The 13,419-nt window shown below is 53.4% G+C and overlaps 1 protein-coding gene across 6 annotated transcripts in view; it reads right to left on the minus strand.

Moving 5' to 3' along the window:
* The window catches only part of LOC144162860 (uncharacterized), a 299,979-nt gene that overhangs the window by 38,617 nt on the left and 247,943 nt on the right, over positions 1-13,419 (minus strand). Inside the window, exon 1 of one of the 6 annotated variants that reach the window (XM_077693570.1) lies at positions 533-685. The exons of the other annotated variants lie outside the window; for them this stretch is intronic. The gene's annotated coding sequence lies outside the window, so the exon portion shown is untranslated. Of the gene's footprint in view, positions 1-532; positions 686-13,419 lie in introns of those variants that run through there. 6 annotated transcript variants of the gene reach the window in all.

Here is a 13,419-nt window from a genome sequence, read left to right on the forward strand (position 1 = left end):
GACCAGGGATATGTCAGAGCGCGTGGGTGCATGTTCTTTTGTATAACGTTACGCGGCCCCGTGAGTTCTAAATGAGTCGTACGTCTAGTTATATCTCCACTCAAATAACACTTTACATGGGGGAACCACAGTTACGATAAAACAGGGCGAAACCGACAAAGGTGTCAGAGACAATGAAAGAGCCCATTCACCCCCGACGACCCTTTAAACTTAGACAAGTTAAACTTAGACGGGTTCTCCCAATTTTCATCATTTCCTCTCCGACAAAAATCTCACTCGCACCTGTTTCGAAACCGTGCTTTTCGCATCCGTGACACGTGGTTGCGCTTGCGAAGCATTCAACCTGTGGTCCTGCACCATTGCACAGAAGCCAACGCTCCGCCGTGCGTGCCTTACGTCACATGCGCGTCGTCTACTCTCATTCAATCAGAGCTCGCTCAAATTGGGCACTTTGAAACGGACCCGAAACGGAACAAAACTCCGCTTGGCACTGAAACGGCACCGCGCATGGCGCAGAGTCGACAGCACTCACCCCGCACTCGTCAAGCTCCGCGCTTCGGCCTCGCGCCGTCATTCCACACAGCCGATCGCAGTCGCCGGGAGCACGCCGGTCGCGGGAGTGGCGGTCGCGCACGCGAGCGAGTCAGTGCCCAGCGCGTGCGCGGAGGAGGCCCCGGAGAAACAACAAGCGCGGCGCGCGACGTCATCCCTATAAGCGGAATAAGACGCTTTCCACATATCCGACGCCGCCGGCGCACACGCCGCGAAACGAAAAAAAAAAAAAACAAAGGGAAGCAACGGAGGTGCTGTCGTCACCCACTTGACAACAAGGCTTGCTCGATCAACCTCTCCCTCCATCCTGGTAACCATCATCATCCGGACGCGGCTTCTAGGGAAGTCGTTTTTACTGCTGCGTAACAGAAAAGGCGTGATCTGTACGGATCGACAGTCTCCGGAGATGAGACAGGTAGCAGGGCATTGTGAGCTAGGTGGCGTTGCGTAGCGTCTGCCTCAGCGACGGACGGGCCAAGAGATGAGACAGCCAAGGCGCGTCAGAAGGCGACCCGCGCGCAACAAACGCCAGATCCGTCGGCGGGACGTCCCGTCCCGGGATGGGCACCCGCGGTTCTCGTCGTCTTCGACGACGTCTTCTCTCGCCCTCCCCACGTCCAAGCAGCGGGGAGCCAGCGGCATCAACAGCGCCCTCTTACATTGTCTCGCGAGTTCGTTGCTTTCAACCGCTGCCTCCTCTTTCTCGCTTTATTACTTGACGGGCAACGCAAAGCCCAGCGACCACGACGGCAGGGCACTTCGCCAAATCCACGCCACGCCGTCTAGAACGCCGCCGGTGGTTGATGTGTGACGTCACGGGCCGAAGGACGACCAGGGTCGGTCGGTTCGAGTGGAGAGAGAAAAAAAAAAATACATGCGCGCGCAGCTGTCATCGATACGCGCGCGGTGAGAAAGGAATTCCTCCGCGAGCTTTACAGGCTGTCAAGCGCTTACTCATAGGCGCGTGTTCGAGGGAAGATTTGTGTTCGTAACCGGACCTAAGGCTTCTTTGCTCGCGTCTGGACGAGTGGAATGCATGACGAAACAAAAGCCTAAAACCGAAGATCAGCGCACCAAAATAAAAATAAAATACCAGACAACGCCTATATGTGTCTGCCTACTCTAGAGAACGACCGTTTCCCCCCTCCCCAGCTAACTTGCTGGTGCGCCTCTTATGAAGCCGATTTCTGAGTTACCCACCGCGGTGGCTCAGTGGCTATGGCGTTGTGCTACTGAACACAAGGACCAGGCGGGTTCGATTCCCGGCCGCGGAGGCCGCTTTTCTGATGGAGGCGAAAAGCAAAAACGCCCGTGTGTTCGAGATTTGTGCGCACGTTAAAGATCCCCAGGTGGTCAAAATTGATCCGGAGCCCTCCACTACGGCGCGCCTCATCACCTGTGTAGCGTCGGCGCATTAAACCCTCCAATCAATCAATCAATCAATCAATCAATCAATCAATCAATCAATCAATCAATCAATCAATCAATCAATCAATCAATCAATCAATCAATCAATCAATCAATCAATCAATCAATCAATCAATCAATCAATCAATCAATTTCTGAGGTAAAGGCATACTATCCTCAAAAGAACTCCGAAATATTTTCTCAAGTGCAGCAAAGCACCGTTCTAGCGAAATCGCTTTATTCGAAGTGTTCAATGGTCCTTATTGCGGTTCACTCGGAACAAACAACCTTCGCTTTTAACAAAGTATCGTTTACAACGAAGCAACTTCCTTGTCTTGAGAAATTCGTAATAACGAGTATTGATTGTACGTACAAGAACATGCTGAGCCACCGCCTTCACTAGGAATTGTTTAGGGCTGCTTCTGAGCGGACGATAAGTTATTATGCGTGACTATGCTTGATTACAAGTTACGAACAGAACCCAATCACCGCAACCAGCTGTTCGTCCGCACGGCGCTAAGTGCCCGCTCGTGCGAGCATTTTCGGAAGCGCAAGATCAAAGCAAACGCAAAAGAGAAACCAGCGCACACAATACCCTTGTGAGTGTTAAAGCAGGTGACATCACGTATCAGAGGGGCTACTTTCTTTCAAATGCTGCACGCGTCGATGTCACAGCTTCGACTCCTCGGTTTTACATATGTGCTGTTGTCGTTCTTTACCCATACATAGAGGTGATGTTCTGGGTTCGCTTGAGGAGGATAACGCGCTGTGTTAGGTTTGTCAACATGACACCAAGAGCAATAGGTTTCACGGAAGCGCTCGAGTCGTCCTCCTCGAGAGCTGCATTTTTCTCCCAATAAGTGTTGCAACGCACTTATACGAGTCAGCGAACGGCCGACAGATGAAAAGAATGTACATATACGCGCAGTTGCGGTGGCTTTCGTTCTGTGACGGCTACACGGACTACGGACCGCGCACGGTCCGTAGTCCGTGCGCGGTGTCAGTGTCAGGCTATTTTTATTTTTGAGTAATGTGTCAGTGAATCGTCGGTTTTCCCTCAGTTTCCCCCTGAGTCTCCCTCTCAGCTATGGGTAAATCGAAGCGAGACAGGTCGGCAAACAGTCACCCGAGGAGTCCCAGGCGCAGCGAGACGCCTGAAGAATGGGTGATGTGTGCAGAGTGCAACATGTGGTGCAGCCTTGCTCAGACCCCTTTCCAATCGATGGAGGAGGCAAAGGCGGCGCCACACTACACGTGCCAGCGCTGCGAAGCCGTTTCCAAACTCCGCGCGGAGTTTGAATCGAGGATGCAGGAGGAGTCGGAAGGACGGAGGTTGGCAATTGCGGCTGCGTCAACCCGGTTGGAGGAAATGTTCAACGCAAGCACCAAGGAGCTGAAGGTGTTGGAGGCTCAGCTTGGCGAAGAGAGAAAGGCGCGGGAGACCCTGGAGGAAGTACTCCGTGAGGAAAGGAAGTCCAGGGAAGCAGCGGTGATAGAGTTTCGGAGCCTGGTAGAGGCTGTGAAGTGCGAGGCCGTGGAGCACACGCCGAGTAAGCCCGTGACCCCACCGAACTCTTCAGATGTGCGCGGTTATGCGGGCGGTAAACTCGGTCCGAACGCGGCGCGTGAGGAGACACCGGCACCGCTGAGCGTAGCGAACGCACAGCCCCCCCTTCATGGGAGCACAGACGGCGACAACAGCGGGCAAGCCAAGGCACAGCGTCAGCACCGACCCCGGCAGCGACGCCAGTCATTGGCCACCACCCCCCCCACCCAACAGTGCGAGGGTGCTGGGCAGGAGAACACATCTGCGGCGACAGCTAAAGAGCGCTGTGCCTTTATATACGGTGATGGTAATGCTGCTACACTAAAAGCGGTGGCTCTCCGCACTGCAGGGTGGAGCACACTCGTGCAGTTCCGCACGAAAGAGGACGCCACACTGCAGGAAACACTGGAAGAGATTGAGGAGGCAGAAGATGTCTGGTCGACCCCCGAGGCCCTTGTGGTGCTTCATGCTGGCCTGAACGACCTGTCGCAGCCGGGGGCATGCCCGGAGCAGTCTGCCAGCGCCCTTCAGAGCCGGCTCCAGTCATGGCATGAGAGGGCTGGGAGACACAGTTTCCTGATCTACGCAGCCCCCGAGAAGCAGCACAGGAGAACTCACCCCTGGCCGACCGGTGCCGCCAATGGAACGAAAAAATGCAGCAGACCTGCAAAGAGGTGGGACCCTACGTGGAGTTTGTTAGGACCAGCTGGGCCCTGCACGGAATGCTGGCCGGCATGCAGTACAACAAGGAGGCCGCTCAAGGTCTAGGATCGCGTCTGGGTCGCAGGCTGTGCGCTTTTTTAGCGCTCCGTGCCCATGGCGGTGCTCGGCAGCGGCAGAGGCGGAGACCCAACCAGACCTTCACGCTGATGGAAGCCCTGAGGCAGGCTCTCTTGCGGATGGCAGAAGCACCGGGCCAGGGCAGGAGCAGTGTGAGAGGGCACCAGAACAGAAGGCACCCTCCACAAGCAATGGAGATGAAGATGGCCCACCCAACAACGTGGCAAGGCGGAAGACAAGAGAGCAGGGTACCGCCAAGAGGAGAAGGCGACAGCATAACATTCGCAGCAAGCAGCCAGCCTTCTTCTACCTAAACATGAACGGCGGACGCCAGGAGAGGAAATGGGAGGAGCTGTTTGACGTTGTTGACAAGAAGGGTGTGGTAGTGGCCGGTTTTGTCGAAACCCACTTGAGAGACATGGAAGCTCCACCACCACATAGGGGGTACGTCTGGGAAGGCCTCAACCGCCAAGGCAGCGAAAGAAGAGGAGGAGGCATGGGATGCTTCATCAAATTAGGCTCCCAGTGGGAGAGACACTGCCCCGACTGCTCCGAACATATGTGGCTAATAGGGCGCATTGGCCAACTGCGCGTTGCCTTTGGCCTGGTGTATCTGTGGACGGGAAAGGAGTCGTCGCATCGCAACACGCAGACACTTGCGTGCATGGAGAGGGACCTGGAGAGCTTGGGCATCCCTGCAATCCTTGTGGGCGACTTCAACGCACACATAGAGCCCCTGGACAAGGTAACTGACAGCGGCGGCCGACTCCTACTTGAATGGGCAGAGAGGACGGGGCTGATGATAGTGAACACGACAGACAAGTGTGATGGCAGGGTCACCTGGGCTGCTCGCGACAAATCCTCCTGCATTGATTACTGCCTGGTCTCCCCTGTTTTGTTCCCCCGGCTGAACAGCATGGTAATTGACACTGGTGGCGGGGAGAGCGCTGGCAGTGACCACAACAACATCCAGCTCACTTTTGGCGCTCGCAACCCCCCTTCACCACCAGCAAGGGCTAGTTCCAACCAGGGAACCTTAAATGAGAGCAGTATCGAAAAAGTTGCCGACATGCTGGAGGAGGAAGCTGGAGTGATCAATTTGAAGAGATATGAAGAACTGGAAAGATGGATACAACAAACAATCAGCAGGGTCCAGGCCTCCACACAGTCACCACAACACCGGGGGAGAAGGCGTAAACCGTGGTGGGACAAGGAAGTTGCGGAAGCTCTGAGAAAGCGAAAGACTCTTTGCCGAGAACACCGTCATGCGGTCAGCCATGGAGCAGGGGCAGCAGAGGTGATGGAGCGGTGGGTCGCCTACCAAGAAGCCAAGAGAGAGATGGCCATGCTGGTGCAACGCAAGCTCAAGGCAGTCAACGCCAAGCAGCTCCAGGACATCCAGTCAGCAGGACGCGATGCCAGCCGGAAGTTCTGGCAGCACATCCGGTCACAGCAACAGGCACTTCCTCCCTGCTCCCAGATGTTGCGGGACACAGTGACAGGTGCAGAGCACAAGGGTGTGGACTGCCTCCGATTCATGGAGGATTACATGGCAGCCAGACTGGGCACACAGGTGCCGGACACAACCGGCTTCAAGGAGACAGCGGTAGAGCAAGGCACCGTAGAAACCATAACACAGGGGGAGCTCCAACGTGCCCTGAAGCACCTCTCGGGACAGACTGCCGCAGGAGTGGACGGTATCCCCCCACGGCTCCTGAAGCGGATGGGGCCCAAAACTCGAGAACTGTTGCTGGGTGCTTTAAACGTGGTCGTGTGCAGTGGTGACATCCCAGAGGGATGGAAGACGTCGCGAATGAGGATGATCCACAAGAAAGGAGGTGACAAGTGCCTGCCCGAAAGTTACCGACCCATTACTGTCACCTCAGCCCTATACAGACTCCTGGGACACATCTGGTGTGCACGTGTGATGGTCTGGGCGGAAAAAGGCCAAGTGCTGGGAGAACTCCAAAACGGTTTCCGACCCGGGCGGTGTTTAGAGGACAACTTGTTCGCAGTAACGCAGGCAATGGAGATTGCTGCGAAAGAACAACGCACCCTCCTACTTGCTTTTCTGGACATCGCCCAGGCATATGACTCTGTGGAGCACCCCAAACTGTGGGAGATCCTCAGGGACCTTGGCCTGCCTGACGAACTCTTGCGGCTGCTGATGAGGCTGTACACTGGCACGCAGGTGATGATCCACTGGGGGGACTCACTCACAGGACCAGTAGAGGTGTCTCGAGGGCTGCGCCAAGGTTGCCCACTATCTCCGCTCCTGTTCATGCTGTTCCTGGCCGGAATGGAGAGATGCCTCACGAACAGCGGGCTGGGTTTTGACCTGAGCTACATGGAGGGCGGTGAGCAGCGCGTTCGCAAGTTGCCTGCCCTGTTCTACGCCGACGACATCGTTCTGCTGGCGGGAAACACTCAGGAGCTGCAGACCGCGCTCGACATTGTGTCCAGCGAAGGCACGTCGCTGGGGCTCCGCTTCAGCGCCAGAAAGTCCGCCACCATGTCGTGTCACCCAACCGAGGTAGCCGAGAGACCACCACTGCGTTTACAGGGTGACCCAATCCAGTGGACCACCCGGTATAAATACCTCGGTGTGACACTCTCGAATACACCCCCCTACAGCGCGCCCTACGAGGAGGACCTTCGGGCAAAGGCAGCTGCTCGGCGGGCCTTCCTCGGGTCACGCGCCCTATGGGCCTTCAACCGCTTCGAGGTGTCCCGGGCACTGTGGAAGGCGGTGGCGGTCCCCGCGCTCACATTTGGGAACGCAGTCCTCTGCTTGTCGTCGTCCACCCGCCAGGCACTGGAAACAAGGCAGCGAGAGGCTGGGCGGAAAGCGCTGGGTGTGCACGGCTTTGTGCCCAACGAGGCGGTGCAGGGGGACATGGGGTGGTCCTCCTTCGAAGCACGCGAGGCGGTAGCCAAGCTGGCCTTCGAGAAGCGGCTCAGCCAGATGCCCGAGGGGCGATGGGCGCGCGAGGTGTTCAAGTGCATCACCTACCGATGTCTGCGAACCAAGTGGGTGGCGCGCACCAAACGCCTCGGAGAGCGGTACGGCATCGCGGCGGCTCGCCTCACCGAGCCCCCACGACACGACCGGCGACAAAAGGTGCGGGACCAGGTGGCGACCGCAGAACTCGAGAGATGGAGGAAAGCGGCGCAGGAGAAGTCGGCGCTGAGCATCTACAGCGGCAACAAGACGGGCATCGAGAAGGAGCCCATTTACGACAACGCCCGAGGGAGCGGGCTTCTTTGCGAGGCTCGCAGTGGGGTGCTTCGCACTCGCGTACTGCGCGCCAAGTTCACGGAGGGCCTCGACACCACCTGCAGCAGCTGCAACCAGGCCGAGGAGACGGTGCGCCACGTCGTTTTGGAGTGCACAGAACTGAAACCTTCAGCTGCGGTGGCAGTGACTCAGGACTTGGATGTTTCCGCCTCCCTTAGTGCCCGTGCGGATGTACAGGTGTCGCTACCGGACCCGCTCGCGATGGCGCTGGGCTTCCATGGACCGAAACAACAGCCTCACTGGGAGGCCGTCGAAGTCACAAAAAGAAGACTGGAGCACTGGTGGCGAAAGAACATAACGGAGGGCTTCAGAGGAAGTGGAGGACAGCAATAGATGTGTTTTAAGAAAGCTAACGCCAGATCCGGATTTTCCCGTCGATCACCCGTTTAAAAGGGAACGGCAACAGTATATCTATCTATCTATCGCTGGACGTCGACTGCTTTACAGATGTCCCAAACAATAAAGAAAATGGCATTTACGCCCCTTGATTTCAACCGGGCGCCCTATCTGTCCACTTTCAGCCCATCTGATTGTATGCATGGTTAGAATTCTACACTATTTATCGATATGTGCCGTTAATACTGAATGGTTATTGAACGTTTTTATGGAATTTTGTGAGACAAAGTAGCCCGAAGGGCGACGCAAAAAAAAGGGGGGACAACAAAAGTATATTTGAATGCGCGTTTTATGCATCCGATTTACATTTTGCTATTTTCTCTTATGTCCGTTTGCCAAGCTTTTTTTGTCAATATAGCGTCCCGAATTTTTTTGTTTGCACATTTTGTTTGCACATGTTTTGCAGTGGGGTTTCTTGAATGGGGGGCTATCTTGCTTTACACTGAAAAACGCGTGGCTGTCCTCCCCTCTTTGAGAAGTGTGCTGTTTTGGCCGAGCACGGACGCCCCCCGACACACGAAATTCTGGAAGCGAAAACCGTCGCTTATTTGGGTCATCTTTGCGTTTGGAAACCGTCGGTAGCTCTCGGGGCATTTTTTTAAAGTCTGACCCGTGATTTTTTTTTTTTGTCCGGGGTGTGTCTTTTGCGCATGCGCTCCCGCTCGTCCTTGCTTGCCTCTGGAGAGCTTTTGTCTGTAAAGGTTTTTATCGGTGTACTTGTATTCTGACGCTCTTATCGATTTGTGACAATGTTGAACTTCTACGCGGTTTTATTTGTGTTGTTGCGATATATTGACTATATCCTGATTAGTTCAAATCAAGCATGTTGGCTGATAAGTGCGGTATATATGTGGTGGTTGGGTTTCTCCGTCATTGATGAAAGTTGGAAGTTAGCACTCTGTGTACCTTCTGTGTTTTTGTCCCTCGTCTTGCGCTGCGCTTGGACACGTCCGTCAAAAATGCCGAGCCGAAGGAGTAAGATTGTAGGGTTTAACGCGCCGATGCAATGCAGGCGATGAGGCGCGCCCTAGTGGACGGCTCCGGATTAATTTTGACCACCGGGGGATCTTTCACGTCGAAGGAGTAAGAACCATAGGAGGAAAATATGCCTAGACTTTTGCACGCCTTGGCTACATTTCAGTCGAACGCGTGTTAAGTGCAAGGGAAAACGGCAGCATTGAGACACCGGACGAGCTCTTATTACGTACAGCACTTTCACGAGACTTCGTTTACACCGAACAAGACCTCGCCCTGGTTCTTCCCTTATTTTTTTGCCTTTTCTTTGCAATCAGAGGCTTCCAAGGCGTCCCCGCTTCCCGCACTGTCGTTACTCTCCAGTTAATTTCAATACCGCCACAGTTTTTGAATGTCTGAAAATACCTTCTTGCGGAAATTAGGCGAGATCTACAACTTCGCCTGTAAGCCCGTCCGTTACTGTCAGCGCTTCAAGCTCGAGTTGTGCTATGTGCAGCGGGGAGATTGAGAGTTCGCTCGAACAATTTACAGACTACATCTAATGTATTTTCTGTCTCACGGCCTTACTGCAACACCAGAATAATGAAGCGTTTTTAGATGTAATTTACAGACGCGGAAATAGATGCGACAACGAAAAAAGTTTGTTTTAGTTTCACGACACACAGCTGTTCAATTGCCACGTAAACAAAAAAAAAAAAAACGATTCAAACAGTCGATTAGACAGTTTCAACTGCGCGTGGCGGCACGAACGAGGCACAGGTGGTTTTGGCGCAGAAGGACAAATTGGAACGGATACGAATGACAAGTGGAGGCAGCGACAGACATCTGCTACATGTTGCAATAGCACGAAAACAACGGTGACAGGTACATTTAAACTCAGACGATGCTCCATTTTCCACGTTTTACAGCCAGCCGGTGGTTGACCTGTTCGAGAGTACAGCTTGTGGAGCGCGTATAAGAGAGAGATAATAGAGCCGATATAAGCGATATACCAACGCGATGATGCTGAGAGTTCGTAAAGTAAGGACACAGCCTTAACCGCACGCGGAAACAACCACGAAGACGCCATAAATCACTCCGTGCAATCGCATAGAACTCCGCTACAAACGTTAATGTCGCGATTGTGTTCCCCTGTCCTCATGCATGCATCCTGACGCGACTTCAAAAAAGAAAAAAACGCGAGGACTACCGATTATACGGTGATTTCAGTAAGCTGCATGCACGACTTGAGATAGCCCCTTACGATTGGACCAGCCTTTCGTCCATAAGGGCACAACTTTATTCCGTGAAACTTCGCTTATTGCGAGAGATAGATACAACTAGGCAAAAGTTTGCTAACCAGAAGTAATAACCCTTTTATAACCCCATTGGGTTTTAACCACGAGAGAGAGAGAGAGAGAGAGAGAGAGAGAGAAAGCTCTTTATTAGAGGAAAGCCGAGAGGTCTGCCGGCATGTTAACGCCGACATGCTACTCTGCGGGGTACGGGAGGAGGGAAAAAAAGTTGCAATAGGAAGAAAGGTGGAAGGGAGAGACGAAAGAAGAAAATAAAAGAAGTGAAAAAAAAGGAGGAAGCGTGTGCGTTGGAGTCCGTCAGTGCGACACGTGAAAAGTCTATGGGCGGTTGTACAGTGCAAGAATGGTCTGGTCCTATATCAGCTCAGCGACGCCGATGTCATTAAGATATTCAAATAATGCGGTTAGCACTTTACGCTGAGAGGAGGGAGATGGCCATGGTCCCAGAAGTGCTTTTAAAGTCAAGGAACTGTGGTTGAGGCACTCGATCTTCTGTGCGAGGTTGTTTCTTGCTTGATAGTATGTAGGACACTCCAGTAAAATGTGCTCGACGGTTTCTGGTGAACCGCAGTTGTCACAATAGGGGTTCGAGGTTAGGCCAAGGCGATAGTGGTAGGTATGTGTTAGCGCCACGTTGAGACGTAAGCGATGGAGCAAAGTCTCTAGCCGACGTGGAAGTCGCTCCGGTAACCTCAGTGCCAAAGTTGGGTCGACATGATGCAGGAATGGGTGCTGGTTTTCCGGGAGAGACCAGAAGGTGCTTCTTTCCCTGAAAACAAGCTCCTTTGCTAGCCTAGAGGCATCGTGCTTCGTGAAGAAAATGTTCCTCACGTTCCGCAGTTGCAATCCTCTCTTGGCAGCCTCATCCGCTTTTTCATTGCCTATGATGCCGCAGTGGGCAGGGATCCACTGCAGTATCACGCGGTGTCCGGCGACACAAACTAGATGATTTAGGTAAGAGACATCGCGGGATATATGTTCGTGAATGCTGAAGCAGCTGGCACGTCGAAGAGTTTGCAGTGCTGCCTTCGAATCCGTAAAGATTACCCACTGTGCTGGCTGCTGGCGGAGAATGTAGCGAAGTGCTTGTTTGATGGCATGAAGCTCAGCAGATGTAGATGATGTTGGGCGCTCAAGACGGTATGAGAGTGCTTGGCCGGTGGATGTAATGAAGAGCCCAGAAGAACTGCAGTCAGGCGTAGATGAACCACGGCTTCCTAATTAACCACTGTATCAACATGGTTATCAGGGCCACCTCGCTTGCTTTCAAAAATACCCTTCAAAAACGTTCCAGCAATATTTGAAAACAATATTTTTGTGGATGAAAGCCAACCCACGTTTAATCAACATCAACAATAGGTTATCGTTATTTTTACATTAACTTGTCCGCACAAAATGTTTCCTCGTAAATATGTATATTTAAGCAGCAGATTCCGATGCACCGCCCAAAGCGGAAATGCAGCGTCGACGTCTCCCGGAAAGAAGAGCTCCTCCTGGAATCAGATAGCAACTGGAGGCGTGGTAGAGGGAGAGAGGTGGTGGGGAGAAGAAAAAAAAAGTAATTTCGGGTCCGCCCGCGTCGTTTGCATCTAAGAGCAACGACCACGAGAGAACGACGACCATCCGTCGTTGGTATAGACAGAGCACGTGGTTCGCTTCGGCGCCATGCATTAATCTCGGTTTTCGATGCGTACGTCTGCTTTGACGACAGTTAAGACGTCTATGTCGGATCACATGTGCACACCGAGAGTGCACTCCCATCGAAGCGAGAGCAGAAGGTGACGTATCGCGAAAGGTCAGCAATCTATATGCGATTCGTACGAAGCGTGCACGAGCGCTTCGTAGAGCTGGCGACGTTTCATCCGGTGGGCTCCAAGGGTGAGCGAGTCGGTGAAGGTTTGTCGCCGAAGAAAAACTGAAGGGATGTCAACGACCTTCCCCCGTGTAGCGGTTACAAGGCGCATTCTCAAAGCAGATGTATACTCACGTGCATCGCTGCAGAGAGTGTGCGAGCTACGCAACGTGCTTGCGGCGAATGCGACGTAGGATCGCTTCTTGTAGCTCATGCATTTTCCTGTGCTCACGCGTGGCAACCGCAAAAAATTGCACCATCTTCCCGAGGGGAACCCTGAGGTGATACGAAGCATCGCAGAGTTCCAATCCAATCCAATCCAAGCCAATCGAATCCAATCCAATCGAATGCCCCTCGCGAGAGAGTGTTCGCTATCGGAGAGGAGAGGGGGTGAGCGGCGGAGAGCGCAGCTGGCGCGGCGAGGGGAATGGGGGAGGGGTGGACGCCGACAACAACGCCGGATGGATGCAGGGACAACGCGAGTGAATGAGATGCGTCGCATCTAATATATTTGTTCCGAACTTGTACCGCAGTCACGCGGCACTTTCAATCGCGATTGAGTCGATCCTGGTCGAGCTCAATCCGGATCGGGCGCTGCTACACGGCCACTTTCAATCGCGATCGAGCCCGATCCCGCTCGAACTCGATCCTGGTTTCTCAAGCGCGATTGAGGTTTCCAAGCGTGATCGGACGAAAGCGGTGATACCCTCGTCCCCGCTGAGTTGAGTAATGACACAGAAGGTGACACCTGCAACTAACGCCACAAATTGTATCAAATAACTTGACCCAAATAAGCGTGCCGTGACATTTGTATAGTTACGTATACCTGCGGCCGCGCAAAGTTACCAGACACCGGCCGCGAAATACACTTTTGGCGACATCTGTCGTACGTAAGTGCAAGCGGGGCAGCCTCTCAATCGGGATTGAAACGCGCCGTGTAGCAGAGGCTGTGCGTCGAGCGCGCTCAGAAAGTCAATCGCGCTTCGCTTTAACCCGGATTGGAAGTGCCCGTGTGACAGGGGTATTAACTGTTGCTTTATTTTTATTATTAATGTGATTTTTTTCCCCTGTACTCATGAAAATATGTGCGCAATCGGGACTGCGGCGCTTCCCGTTATTGCGATGACTGCGCGAAGAAAAAAATGTGTGTAAACGAGACTTTCGCGCTTCCCAGCTGTTATTGCAAGACCCGCTGATTGTTCGTTTTCCGCTTATTTGTCACGTTTCTTTCTCTTACTTGCGCTGTTTCTACGCTGCTTAAAACTTCAACGTGTCATTTGTACTTCACTTTAGGAAGGGTGGAGGGACCTGGTAAAGC

Source organism: Haemaphysalis longicornis, unplaced genomic scaffold, assembly GCF_048455015.1.
Source record: "Haemaphysalis longicornis isolate Haplotype H1 unplaced genomic scaffold, Haemaphysalis longicornis Haplotype H1 scaffold_12, whole genome shotgun sequence".
NCBI lineage: Eukaryota > Metazoa > Arthropoda > Arachnida > Ixodida > Ixodidae > Haemaphysalis > Haemaphysalis longicornis.